This window comes from Marmota marmota, unplaced genomic scaffold (assembly GCF_001458135.2).
Source record: "Marmota marmota marmota unplaced genomic scaffold, marMar, whole genome shotgun sequence".
In the NCBI taxonomy this organism is placed as follows: domain Eukaryota; kingdom Metazoa; phylum Chordata; class Mammalia; order Rodentia; family Sciuridae; genus Marmota; species Marmota marmota.
The window spans coordinates 8,568,362-8,579,507 of record NW_026000005.1 but is presented as its reverse complement, the minus strand read 5'-3'; the positions used below and the strand labels follow the sequence as shown (position 1 = coordinate 8,579,507).

At 32.2% G+C, this 11,146-nt stretch overlaps 1 protein-coding gene across 5 annotated transcripts in view; it reads left to right on the top strand.

Annotated features, from left to right (window-relative positions):
- Calcrl (calcitonin receptor like receptor) overlaps positions 1-11,146 on the top strand; it is a 101,887-nt gene that overhangs the window by 45,096 nt on the left and 45,645 nt on the right. Inside the window, exon 1 of one of the 5 annotated variants that reach the window (XM_015481136.2) lies at positions 6,548-6,559. The exons of the other annotated variants lie outside the window; for them this stretch is intronic. The gene's annotated coding sequence lies outside the window, so the exon portion shown is untranslated. Of the gene's footprint in view, positions 1-6,547; positions 6,560-11,146 lie in introns of those variants that run through there. 5 annotated transcript variants of the gene reach the window in all.

Below are 11,146 nucleotides of genomic sequence, written 5' to 3'. Positions count from 1 at the left end.
CCCCTTCTCTTCCTCCCTCCTACCCCTCTTTCTTGTCTCTCCATTTTGTAGCCTCTCTCTTTATTTCCTTCCTTGACTTTTTTAATTTCTATCCTCCTTTTTTTTTTTTTTTTATCTTGTAATGACTCCACAGAAAAGAAATTATTGGGATGAAAAATTTCTAACCTGTGTTAATCTCCAACAAAGAAGCAAAGTTTGATATTTCTCTTTTTCTTCTTGTAATATTTCTCATGTTTGATATTGTTGTTTATAATAACAATTAAAATGTCACAAATGTAATGAAAAATCTACATTTTGCACATAAATTGTCAGTTTTTCACTGTATTATGAAAATGAAATAAACTCTAAAAATGTGAAAAATAAAAGCACTGGCAGAAGAAAAAAAAAAGCAATGACAAATCCTGTGTAAGCGTAGGGGAAATTTATAAGTATATAATTAACAAGTTTGCCTTAAGAACATGTAATTTTTTTAAAAAATGTAAATTCATTTATAAAAGAAAATATATTTTGTGCATGAATGAAAAATAGGTTCTGAAAAAAACAAATTTTGTGGAAAATTTTTCTTCATAAATCCATACAATTTTATACATGTAAAATCCATTTATTTTTTGTTGTTAAGCAGGAAATAATGCATCTACTGTAGGGACAATTCAGCTTTTATATCCACGATACGCTGTACTTAAGCTTAGCAAATATTTTGGTTGGTAGATATTATTTTATAACATGAATATTAACTGTCTCTAACAAAGGAGAGTGGGGATTGGGGGTAGATATTCTAATCACCTTAATTCTTCTTTAGCTATACATGCCTCTTTTGCACTTATTGATTTTCAAACAGCTTTATTAATGTAAATCACATAACTCATAGTTTACTCACTTACAGTATAAAGTCCAATGGTTTTAGTCTATTCATGGGTTGTTCAATTAACACACAATCTATTTTTAGAATAGTGCCCCACCCAAGGAAGAATTCCTGTGCCCATTAGTAATTACTCATGGCTATCCTTCCTTAATTCCAGGCAACTACTAGTATTGTCTTCATTTATATAGATTTGCATACTATGGACATTTCATATAATATATCAATAAAGTATTTGGGTTTTCTTGACTGGCTTTTAGAATGTTCACTCTGCAGCAGGCATTAATACTTTTTTCTTTTATTGCTGAGTAATATTTCCAGTGTGTGTATTTATCACATATTCTTTATTTGTTCATTAACTGATGGACATTTAAGTTATTCCCACTTTTCAACTATTAAGATCAGTTAATGCTAGGAACATTCATGTACAAATGTTTGGATGTATGTTTTAATTTTTTCTTGAGTATATTTTTTAGATGTACAATTTCTGGGTCATATAATAATTTTAAATTTAACATTTAGCAAAACATCTGAAGTGTTTTCCAAAGTTGCTGCAACGTTTTACATTTCTGCCAGCAATGTATGAAGGTTACAGTTTCCCCACATCCTTTCTTACACTTATTGTTGTATTTTTTAGTCATAGCTGTCTAGTGGAGATGAAGTAGTATCTTATTGTGGTTTTGAATTGTATTTTCCTGATGACTAATGTTGTTGAGCCTTTTTTCAAGTGCTTATTGGTCATTTGTCAAATCCTTTGCCCACTTTTAAATTGTGTTGTTTAACTTCTTATTATTGAGTAGTAAGAGTACTTTGTATGTTCTAGATAAAAATCTGTATCAAATATATGATTTGCAAATATTTTCTCTCATTGTGCAAATTATTCTTTTTTCAGTCCTCTGGATCAAATCCAAACCCTACTGAATGTTAGGCAAGCTCCATACCACTTTGCTACATTCCTATCCCCAAGGGTGGAGATATTTTTAAAAATGGGACTATCTCTTTCACTTTCATTGAAGTCATTTGTATTTTGGTGGTGGCTTTCTAATTTGTTTTTGTGTGAATGTATTCGTGTATGTGTATGTGTGCCTGTCTGTTTTGGGGAGTTGAACCCAGAACCTCACACATGCTAGATAAGATCTGTACCACTGAGCATACCCTAGTCCCTCATTTTCTTGTTGGTACTATTTGTATGAAGAATTTATGATCTTGATGTAGTCCAGTTTGTTTATTTTTTTGTCACATGTGATTTTAATGTTATATCTAAAAATGCAGTAGTGCCTTAAACAAGGTGATAAACATGTTTTTGTCTAAGGGTTGAATTTACTCTTTGAGCTGGGTATAATATCTTGTCAGAGGCATGCATTAGCTGTGGATTAATAGAGAGCATATATTGCAAAGTCTATTTCATATTTAGAAAAAATTACATTATAGATATATATGGATCTAAAAGTTGGTTCTGAATTCCTATTGGCTGGGTATAAATATCCTTTGGTTCTGAATAATGATGTTCTGCTTTGGTGAAAAAGAAAACAATCTGTAAGTATTTTGATGGTATGGTGGAAGGAATTTGAAGTCATCTCACTTTACAGGTCAGGAAATGGAGACCAACCAAAGTGATTAACTCAAGAATATTCATGTTTTTCAATCATAGTTGGAATGCAAGATGAAACCTTCTGATTCCATTCTCCATAATAATTCCACTACACCAGCACTTCTCAAAATGTTAGTCCTGAATGTTTTGGCTACAAAATCCAATTTAACACTTATATTGATGAGGAATTCCAGAATTGTAGCTGACTTCAAATATGGCCACATTCGAGAGCTCTAATAATGTTATAAGATTGTCTACTAATCCTCAAATCTCAGCTAATTTTTTCCTGTTTGTCTCCATTTTTTGAATAGTTTTTTTCCATATAACAAGAAGGATGAATAACCCGATACTCATGAGCCCTATTTGCTTTGAACCATAGGGGAAAGAGAAAATCATCCTTGATAACACTGATGGAAATGTCCCAGGGACAATCCAGATGGTGTAGTTTGCACTACCTGTCCATGGCCAAGCCAGCCTAAATCAGAGGACTGTGTTAGTCCTGACATTAGTCACTTCTCACCTCAATGACCAGGAAGGCAGTATCACTTGAACCTGAGGGAATGGATTCTCTATAGGAAAATAATTCATTTTATCAAGGAATAAAATAAATGTGCCATAAGAATTCCTGTCATTAATTTCTTAATGTCAAAATGTGCTAATAGGTGCTATATAATTTTTTTAAAAAAATGATTGAAAAGCTCCATGCAATAAGAATACCATAACTTTGATCAGAGACTACAATTAAACTTAGATCATAGGTTTAAATTAAAATTCTAACAAAGTTATATATTTTCTCTGGAGTTCCTTATGTTACATGAAAGAAGACCAGCACAGAAAGACGTGTACTACATGATCTCATTTACACATAGAAACTAAAATGTTCATCTCATACAATGGTGGTTACCAGAGGCTGGGAGAACAGATGTGATGGGGACAGGGTGTAAGGTTGATTGTCTGGAATGAACAGTTATCACTGTTAAGTTATATATTTAGATAGAAGCAAAAAGCTCTGGAGTTTTGTTGCACATTATGGTAAATCTAGATAATGATAGTGTATTTTGTACATATTTTAAAAAGCTAGAAGAAAAGATTTTGAATGTTTTCACCAAAAAGAAATGATTAACATTTCAGGAGGTAGATATGTTACCCTGATATGAACATTACACAATGTATACAGATAGGAAAATATCATATAATATCCTATAAACATGTATGATTTTTATTTCAGTTAAAATTAAAAATTTAATTAACAATAAATTAACATTAATTTTTTTTCTGAAATTATTGTTGGTGGAAGAAAATAGGTTTCCTCCTAGAGTTTTACTCTTGACTTTGTGGAAGGGAAATATGTGTAAACTTGTAGTTCAAAGATTTGGAAAGATGTGTTTTGTTTCTATTTTTTGAGCAATTAATTCTTTCCATATTAGATCTCCTGGAGGGAGAGTGTTCCATCAAGTACAAAGCATTTTTTTTTCAAGCTCCCTCCCACCGTTAGGTAATTGGGCTGATATTTGGACACTTGCCTCTTTCAAATAAAAAGAGAGTGGCCAAAATCACCGGAAAATGGCTAATTATGCCCACAGTGGGAAAATTATTCCCATGAGTAAGTACTTCAGAGTGTAAAATGAAATCCCAAACTTAATCACAAAATTATCTCTCTTTAATAGTTATTCAACTATCCAACCTGGAATGTTCATTAGATAACAAGTCAGCATGGACTCAATGTGAGCTTTTTGTTGTTCCATTACAGTGTTAGTAAATGCTATTGTAGTTCATTTTAAATTACAGTCAAATCTTGGAGGATTTAGAACTTATTTTAAATAGGATTAGCATGCTTTGTTCTTTAAACTGTCACTATTTATTATAATATGCTCAAAATTTTGCTAAAGCTTCATTTTTTGTAGGTTCAGTATTGGGAAATGTGTAGTATTGTTAAGTACTACACATTAAGTATTAAGTAGATTTTGTAATACTGTTAAAGTACTACACATTAAGTATTAAGTACTACACATTAATATTAAGTAGATTGACATCATATCTGGGACTCTACTTAATTTCTGCTTTATTCGATTGTTTTATAACTATGTAAATGAAATAACAGAAAAGAACCATATTATTTCTGCAAAAGACTTAAAAAACTGCAGATGTAAATTGATTACATTCTTGAAATAAAGCATTAATTTTTCACTATAATGCTATTGAAATTATGGCAGGAAATCAAAATATGTTTAAGCTTCTTTATATTTTGTTATAGTTTAGGTCTTAAACGCCCCCAAAGGTTGTATGCTTAAAGCTTAGTTGCCAGTTTTAGGGGCTTTTGGGAGGTGGTGCAAGTGGGGCCTTTGAAAGGAAATGAGGTCATTAGGGATAAGTCCTTGGAGGGCATAGTGGGAAGCTGGCCACTTTGTTCTACCATATGCTTCTATTGTAATATTTAGCTTTGCCATTTATCCAAAGTCATGTTGCTAAGTGAAATAATTTAAAATCTTTGAAAATGAAAGCCAAAATAATTTTTTAAACATTATTTATCTCAGATATTTTGCCACAGTCAAAGAAGCTGACTAACACATATTTCTACAAATTTTAATATGATACAACAATATAGCTAGCATTTTCTGAGTTTTAAGAAGGTCATATACATTATCTTATTTTCTCAGTAGTTTTCAAGTTTAGGAATTATTTTACAGATGAAAAAATATTCATAAAGAAGTTGTCTGACTTGCTAATATATGGATGAGTTGGATTTTAAGATCAGAAAGTCTAATTAGTATTTGCAATACAAATATTGCCTCTACTTATAACTGATATCATGTATCACCCCTCTATTATGCCAATTTCAATATGCATCTGAAAAAAAAGCTACCATTAATCAGTAGAACAATATTAATAGTTTTAGCATGGGAACCTTAATACTTGGAATTAAATTCAAGTGTCTTCTCTAAAACAAAATGCTTGTGGGGGGAGTAGGGGGTGGGCTATGGTTTAAAGTTCATCAAATGACTGAGTTCCAACACTAATTTTGTGTTGGTGAAACCATTCCTTATTAAAACTTATGAATATATTCTAAGGACAGAGTTTAAAAGTAGTGAACTAAGCCAATAAAATCAGCATAAGATCATCTCTCCAACTTGATATTTTTATTGAGAAAAGAAAACTTGATTAACATTTTACCCTGCTAAACATGACTTCACTTCCATCTCACTGAAAAATTAGAAAATGCATGATCAATAAATAGTGTAGGATGTCTAATTTAATTTTTAAAAGTATTTAAATGTATTTTTATGCACTCAAAGTTGAAGCAGTATATGCAGTTTTTGTTTGGGTACCTTACCAGAATGGCAAGTCTGAGTTGTCAAGCCATTTACCAATGTAAGTTCATAACAAAACAACAACAAGACCATCACACATGACCACATCAGTCAAGAAAGGAATTAAAATAAGAAATTTTGCAGGGAGAAGTATAAATCTATCTACAGCAAAATTAAATGAGAAAATGAATAGGTAAGACTTATTGAATAAGTACAGCAAAATGTATCCAGTATTTTTAAAAACCTTAATTGTCTAAATCTTAACTGTGTCCATTCTCCAAAGTAGTAAAATATAAGGCAAAGGGCGAGAGAATCTGAGTTCTGAGCTTGGAGTCAGCCATAGACATCTTTGTTACCATGACCAAATCACTTATATTTGTATGTTGGACTTGTCTGTTTCATTCAGTAGAAATTGTCATCGTTGTGATTATACATTATATAGTGATACAAATAATAAGCTAGTGCTTGTTTTGAGACAAGTTAGGAGACAAGTTCTTTATATCTGGTAATTTAATATGTAAAATAATTAGGAGACAAGTTCTTATATAGGAGACAAGTTATTAGGAGACAAATTCTTTATATCTATCAGGTAATTAAATAACCTATTCATTTTCTCATTTAATTTATTTAATTAACAATTATTTATTTAATTAACAATTAAATATGTAAAATATTTCAAGAAGATGAGTTATGAAAAAAATCATAGGCAACATTGACTGAGCCAGATATTAATTGACTTTATCTCTTTTATAAGTCATATCAAATTTCTAAAATAGCCAGTACTTATACACCTATTTTCAGGTTATGAAGTCAGCTTAGATAGTCTAAGTGTTAAAAGACCTGGAATTTGAAGCTGTTTCTTTGATTTTAGTGTACATCATCAAAAAGTATCAATAGAAAGAAGGAGGCCTATTAAAGGTCAAGTTCAGTTGTCATTTTCTCATGGAGTAAACCAAGCAGAATAAAGTCAAGTTGATTTTATCAAAATACCCAATGTTGAAAAATCACTGCTAGTTTGTGTGATTGTCTTACACTGTGCTGAATATAATATAAATGTCAGAGGAATGACTGGTTAGTTGGGAAGCATAAAGATACCTCTTAAATTTGATGAGAAGATATAACTTTGATCAAGTCATGATTTGTATTCATTTTTCTTCCAGCTACAACAAATTAACATGAATTTCATAGTTGGAAGCAACAAACACTAATTATCTCACAGTTCTGTAGATTAGAAGTTTAAGGTGTTTCAAGGGTAGCAAGCAAGGACCACATCAAAATATTGGCAGAGCTATCTTCTCTTTGGAAGTTCTGGGGAAAATTCTATCTGAAGATTCATTCAGGTTGTTGGCAGAATTCAGTTCTTGTGATTATAGTACTGAGGTCCCCATATCCTTGCTGGCTATCAGGTTAGAGGCCCTGTAGGACTCTATGGGTCTTTGCGAGTGCACTCCTATATCACAGAACCATGAACAATGGATCCATGCTTTCTCACGTTACCAAAGTTTTCAAAATTTTCAAAGCTTTTCTGCTTATTCTCATTCTGTTGCATCTGCTGCATTTTTTTTAATGACTCAACAATTATAATATGATTGGGAGAATTAAGAATACCTATAAACATCAGGTTTCTACAATTTGATTAAATTCACTTGATAAGTAATCCACTCAAAAAATACTTTCTCCATGCCCTCTTTCTGCAGTCACTCTGCTATGATTTGGAGCCACAGAGATGACTATGATGTCTGCCCTATTCTTACTATGTACACAATCTAGACAAAACAGGCATACAAATAAATAATTATGTGATTATGTTTTCAAGTATATATTTAAATAACTTGCTCTGGGAGTTCTAGGATAGTAGTCATGCCTGGGAGCATTGCAGAATATTTTGCTGGATTCTTTCTAGATATTCCTTTTAAATATGGTCTGGCCAGTCCCTACAGACAAATAATTATAAGTACATTCAGGTTTCAGCATGACCCAGTAAGGATGATGCTCTCATGTTATGGGTTTCAAATCTGATAGGTCAAGAATTTCCTTGGGAACGTAGTAAAAATGTGGACTCCCAAGTTTTTCTCCTAAATATTCTAATTCAGAGAGGTTTTGGTCTGGCCATTCTAACATTTTTCAGCAAGTTTTGGTGGTGATTATGATTCAAGTGACCCATGAATTCACATTTTGAGGAATAATCATTTAGCCTAAAATAATATGTCTCAAATAACATAAAACAAAAGAAATATAGTTTTAGTTTTTTTGTTTTGTTTTGTTTTGTTTTTATCAGTAACAGATCTTTAAAAAGAGAAGCCTCTTTATTTTGCTTTTGTTGAAAGTGTGAGCGGCGCTGCAGGAGGTGTTTGACTGAAGCATTAAAACCTTAGACTGACATTTATTTTTCAGACTCTATTAAAAGTAAAGTCAGTTAGTAACTTGCAATAATAATTCTATTACAAAGAATGAGGTTTTGCCAAAAATAAACATTGAGGAGAAAATGAAAGGTAACCAGGTTTCTACACCCTGACTCTTTTTTTTCAGTGATACAATCTATGATAGATTGTGTAGAAAGAAGAAATTTCCATTTGCAATGCAGGTGTGGAATATTGGGATCAGAAAAGACTGTTTATCCTTTGTTTTGATTCAGGAGAATTGCAGCTTATATAATAAACCATAAGTAAGGGAAGGCATGCTCATCTTTGCTTACACAAAAATTCAGGCTACTATGGCAAACTAGATGTGTATGAGAAATGCTTCTGTTGGCTAAGTTTATGGTAAATGGATAAATATGTGGAAAAAAGAATATGGCTTCGGGCCTATAAAAATCTAAGACATTTCTGAAATGGAAAAGTGGAAGATGAAACTTTTCTTTCTCTTAATCTTAGAGTGAACATACTTTTAAATATGAGGATTAGGTAGCAATTAAAGATAAGAATTATTATTAAGAAAAATAATTAAAAGTATGTTTTGATATGCATGTACAAAATTTATGTTTTTGTCTTCTGATAAATTAGTACCATATCAACTGTTTTTGTGTAGAATAAAATATTTGTGTAGAATAAATCATAAAACATACACTATAGTAAGTTAAGAATGATTAACCCTCTTAAAACTTCAGAATTTAAAAAGTAAATCAATGAAAAAAAAATAGTCAAGTAGAGTGAATCATGGAAGTTCGAAGGAATGGTAAGTTTAAAAAAGTGTTTTGATTTCCTAGGCAGCTCTATATCAACTCATTCTCTCTCTTCTCCCCTCCCTCCCTCTGCTAGGGATGGGCCTTATGCATATTAATGAGCATGCTACCACTGAGCTACATCCCCAGTCCTAAGCAGTTTTAGTTCAAAAGTTATTTCATTTTTGAGACATTTTTCATTTCTCAAAGTTGTTTTTGTGATGAAATAAATAATTTTTTTAAATGTTAATGTTGAAGATTTGGGGGAAATATAGAGCATGTTTACAAATAAGAATATATATGTATTATTCTGTTTATACAATAAACAAACCAATCACATTTTTTGCAGTAGAACCAACTCTTTCACTTTATTAAATTTGGGAAGGGAAAATAAAAAATAAAACTTACAGGATCCATGAGACTAGTGCTAGCATGATAAAAGTAATTACTCCTAGTACCACTATGATTACAATTTCAAGTAGGAGTATAAATTAGAATTTCCTCAGGTCTGAAAATTTCTTTTCATACTAAGTAAATGTTAGTCCCCTTGAAAAAGTCTACCGGCTGACTAAATCACTTAATGACTTCTTTTCATTATTCACTTGGCTTCTTCCAAAAATTAAATGAAAACTACTAGATATCATGTGGTAACATGCAGTTAAATTGCAGTAAATAATTTAACATCTGAAAGTGATAAGTGATTGAGAACCATTTATCACATTTAGTTAGTTAATATCAAATGTATTCTAGCAAAGATAAATTTGCAATAAGTAGAAGAGAGAACCATTTACAGAATGAGCCATTTAGCGGAAGTATGAAAAGAACCAATGACTTAAACCTAGGAATACAGTTAAACATACTTGTGAGAATAATCTTGGCATTATTTCTACTAACATGAGACTCAGTCTGAATTGAGTTTTAGCTAATTTGCAGTGGCATCACCCACATGCTCAGTCATGATCCATACAAAATTGGCCTAGAGAGCCCTTGATGAAAGGGGAGATTCCTTCATAATGACCACTCACTCACTACAGGTGTCTGCTAGAAGGGAAAATTTGATAGATCCTTTTTAGAATAGATGAGCTGAGAGAATAGGATAGCATCACCTAGGGAATTGGATGTTGATGCATCTCCTGGAGAATACAGGTGTTCACTCTCTGTGTGAATGAATATAACCCAAATTTGCTGTTCTACCATTGATAAACCCAAGGCTATAGATATGCCCTGTTGATAAGAAATGCAGCACACAGTACAAAATACAACCTTGCTCCTAGCAGCACATATTCCTGATTACTAGGGAATAGGATGAAGAAAGAAAGCTATATATATTAAACCATTTGTAGAATATATACATTGTGAGTTGATAAATTCCTTTTTAAGTATTAGGGCCAGGTTGCTCTCCTTATATCAAAGAAGACATTTGGCATTTGTTTTTTAAGGATTGGCTAGCTTCACTTAGCATAATCTGCTCTAATGCCATCCATTTCCCTGCAAATTCCATGATTTTGTCGTTTTTTTAGTGCTGCATAATACTCCATTGTGTATAAATGCCACATTTTTTTTATACATTCATCTACTGAAGGGCATCTAGGTTGATTCCAGAGCCTAGCTATTGTGAATTGTGCTGCTATGATCACTGATGTGGCAGTATCCCTATAATGTGCTCTTTAAAGTTCCTCAGGGAATAGTCCGAGAAGGGCGATAGCTGGGTCAAATGGTGGTTCCATTCCCAGCTTTCCCATGAATCTCCATACTGCTTTCCATATTGGCCGCACCAATTTGCAGTCCCACCAGCAATGTGCAAGTGTACCCTTTTCCCCACATCTTCGCCAGCACTTATTGTTGTTTGACTTCATAATGGCTGCCAATCTTACTGGAGTGAGATGGTATCTTAGGGTGGTTTTGATTTGCATTTCTCTGACTGCTAGAGATGGTGAGCATTTTTTCATGTACTTATTGATTGATTGTATGTCCTCCTCTGAGAAGTGTCTGTTCAGGTCCTTGGCCCATTTGTTGATTGGGTTATTTGTTATCTTATTGTTTAATTTTTTCAGTTCTTTGTATATTCTGGATATTAGGGCTCTATCTGAAGTGTGAGGAGTAAAAATTTGTTCCCAGGATGTAGGTTCCCTATTTACCTCTCTTATTGTTTCTCTTGCTGAGAAAAAACTTTTTAGTTTAATTAAGTCCCATTTTTTTATTCTTGTATTTAATTCTTGGGCTATGGG